The sequence below is a fragment of the Myodes glareolus genome, chromosome 3 (assembly GCF_982192425.1).
Source record: "Myodes glareolus chromosome 3, mMyoGla1.1, whole genome shotgun sequence".
In the NCBI taxonomy this organism is placed as follows: Eukaryota; Metazoa; Chordata; class Mammalia; order Rodentia; family Cricetidae; genus Myodes; species Myodes glareolus.
In genome coordinates this window covers 2,628,734-2,632,577 of record NC_142028.1, presented here as the reverse complement: position 1 = coordinate 2,632,577, position 3,844 = coordinate 2,628,734, and the positions used below count along the sequence as shown (strand labels likewise).

General features: G+C 39.1%; 1 pseudogene; it reads right to left on the bottom strand.

Annotated features, from left to right (window-relative positions):
• Window positions 1–2,554: 2,554 nt before the first annotated feature.
• On the bottom strand, window positions 2,555–3,486 carry LOC146894203 (olfactory receptor 8K3-like; annotated as a pseudogene).
• Between the last annotated feature and the right edge of the window lie 358 nt (window positions 3,487–3,844).

Below are 3,844 nucleotides of genomic sequence, written 5' to 3'. Positions count from 1 at the left end.
GGACTGGCTTGCATTCTACTTGATTCCACATTCCAGATAATTGTATGGGTGGCATTTCATTCAATAATCAAAACTTATTATCTATCTTACAACTATTGTACTTTTCGGGTAGACAGGAAACATTAAATCATTCAGTAAAAAATATTAACTAAGGTATTAAGATTTATTCAGTTACAAGACAAAGGGGGTAAAAGCTGCCATAAAAATTTTAAGTCAGCATAAACACACGCAAACAAACACACAAACACACACATGTATGTTTGGACTTACACAGAATTAGATGATACATTTAACTTATGAACTAATAACACATGACATTAAATATTGCTTTTGCAATTATATAGGATGTGAGTGAAAGAAGAGATGTAAAATCAGGGCATAAGTTTCCATTTGAAAAGAAGGCTTCTGAGTGCTGTGATTTACAGGGATCTCAATCTCAAAGTGGTTTCCTAACATTGTGATCAAGATTTTTAAGAGTTTATCAAAATACATATGAATATCATCTGTATGTAAATATTAACCAACTGTTTGTAAATAATAACAGTGCAGGCAAAGCAAAAAGTCAGATATTTGTGAACACCAGACAATTTCTTGTAAAGTTTAATTCACAAAATAAATTTAAATTGAGCATGACCTTAAGTGTCTTTTGGCCATTAAGGTCATGCTCAACCTCCTTAGCGATCAGGGAAATGCAAATCAAAACCACTTTGAGATACCATCTTACACCTGTCAGAATAGCTAAACTCGAAACCACCAATGATAGCCTATGCTGGAGAGGATGTGGAGTGAGGGGAACACTCATCCATTGTTGGTGGGAATGCAAACTTGTGAAGCCACTGTGGAAATCAGTGTTGCGGTTTCTCAGGAAACTGGGAATCAACCTCCCTCAGAACCCAGCAATTCCACTCTTGGGAATATACCCGAGAGATGCCTATCATACTACAAAAGCATTTGTTCCACTATGTTCCTAGCAGCACTATTTGTAATAGCCAGAACCAGGAAACAATCTATGTGCCCCTCAATAGAAGAAAGGTTAAAGAAGGTGTGGAACATATACCCATTAGAGTTTTACTCAGCGGTAAAAAACAATGACATCTTGAATTTTGCATGCAAATAGATGGAAATAGAAAACGCTTAAGTGAGTAAGGTAACCCAGACCCAAAAAGAGGAATATGGTACGTACTCACTCATAAGTGGATTCTAGCCATAATTAAAGGTCTTTGAGCCTATAATGCATGATCCTAGAGAAGCTAAATAAGAAGGTGAACCTGAAGAAAATCATATAGTTATCCTCCTGGATGTTGGAAGTAGACATGATTGCCAGGCAACCTTAGGTGCGTGGGAGGGGAGGATGGAAGGGGAGAGGGTTAGAGAGAAGGGAGTAGGGGAGGATTGGGGAAAGCTTGGGGGAATGGGATGGGGGAGGGAGGAAGGATAGATGTGGGAGCAGGAAAGTATATATCTCAACTAAGGAAGTCATTTTAGGGTTTGCAAGAGACTTGATTCTAGAGGGGTTCCCAGGTCCAAGGAGAGATCCCCAGCTTGTTCCCTAGACAGCAGAGGGGAGGGTGCCTGAACTGGCCTTGGCCCATAACCATACTTATGAATATTTTGCATATCACCATAGAACCTTCATCGGGCGATGGATGGAGATAGAGACAGAGACCCACATTGGAACACAGGACTTAACTCCCTAGGTGCAAATGAGAAGCAGAAGGAGGGAGAACGTGAGCAAGGAAGTCAGGATCAGAGGGAACTTTCATCCAACGATGGATGGAGATAGAGACAGAGACCCACATTGGAGCACTGGACTGAGCCCCCAAGGTCCAAATGAGGAGCAGAAGGAGGGAGAACATGGACAAGGAAGTCAGGACCGCGAGGGGAGCATTCACCCACTAATACAAGGGGACTGATCTGATGAGAGCTCACCAAGGCCAGCTGGACTGGGACTGATTGAGCATGTGATCAAACCGGAGTCTCTGAATGTGGCTGACATGGGGACTGTCTGAGAAGCCATTGATAATGGCACTGGGACTTGTTTCGTTTGCATGTACTTGCTTTTTGGGATCCTAGTCTGTTTGGATGCTAACCTTCCTAGTGCTGGAGGGAGGGGGGAGGAACTTGAACTTCCCACAGGGCAGGAAACCCTGACTGCTTTTAGGACTGGAGAGGGAGGAGGAAAGGGAGTGCGGGGAGTGGGCTGGTAATGGGAGGAGGTGCGGAAGTGAAAATTTTTATAAATTAATAAAAAAATAAAGCCTCTAATAATTAAGACAACAAACTTTTATAAACTAGCAAATTAAAATAATCTTTGAATAATCAAAAAAATTTAAATTATCTGAGACAACTGTCTCATCACATACAGCAAACACATTGTTATCCTGTTTAGGTTTATACATATATTCTTTGTGTTACTTCAATTTTTCAAATGCTTTGTTAATAAACTGTCTCCTCTTCAGAGAAGCATTAGTTTTTAATGTTTTCTTCTCTGAAACTTATAACACATATAAATTTATTTCTGGTTAAGTATGACAACATTTTCTACCTTTAATTTTTAGGAGAAGATATTTTGTATTCTTTTCCCTATCTTTCTTAGGGCCTCTTTTACATCTTTGTTCCGCAAACTAGAGATCAAATGGTTTAACATAGGTATGACCATGGTGTAAAAGATGGAAGCTACCTTGTCAGTGTTGATGGAGTGACTGGACTGGGGCTGCACATACATAAATATCAAAGTTCCGTAGAAGACAGTGACCACTGCCAGGTGGGACCCGCAGGTAGAAAAAGCTTTGTGTCTGCCCTCAGCAGAGTTCATCCTGAGAATGGCTCTGAGAATGAGCAGATAGGAGACAAGGATGATAACTAGAGAAGAAATCGAGTCAATAATTGATAAGATTAAAATTATCATTTCACTTGCCTCTTTATTTGAGCAGAGCAGAGAAATCAAGGGCAGACCATCACAGTAGAAATGACTGAAAGCACTGTGGCCACAGAAAGATGAAGAGAAAATGTTTATGGTGACTATGAGAGCCAAAAATATACTGTAAAGGTATGGGATTGCCACCAGGACCCAACATACTCTTTGTGACATAATGACATTGTATAGGAGTGGTTTGCAGATGGCCACATAATGGTCATAAGACATTGCAGAGAGAATAAAAAATTCACTAACAATGAACATACTAAAGAAGGACAACTGGGTAGCCCAAAAATAAAGTGATATTGTATTTTGATCTACAATAAAATTTCTGAACATTTTGGGTCCCACAGATGTTGAATTACCAAGATCAGATGTCTGAGAAAGAAGTACATAGGTGTTCACAGCCTGGAATCCACCATGGTGAGGAGGATCATGACCAAGTTGCCTATCAGTGATATAAGATAGATGATGAGGAAGAGTCTGAACAATGGGGCCTTCAGCTCTGGGCGGTCAGTGATGACAATCAGAATGAACTCAGTCACTACTGTGAGGTTGTGAGTCTCCATCCAGGTTTATTACAAAATCTGTTCTGAGTAGAAATCATTGTGCAGTCAATTTATTTCAAATGTCACTTTGTGGGATTTTATTATTATAGTAAGTTTTAATGAAACATCTCCAAATATTTGAATTTACTATTAAAATAAATCTATTTTTGAATGTGTACATACAGTCTTAAACACATCTATACACATACATATGCAAATACATGGCTTGAAACAAATAGAAGCACATATATGAATCTTTGAATCTCTATAAATGAAAATTTTAAACAGAATAGCACAACTTTGCAAAGACACAAGCTTTTCCTAACTCTGATGAGAATTATCCCTTTAATTCAATATGAAACATTAGTTAACCTAGGAG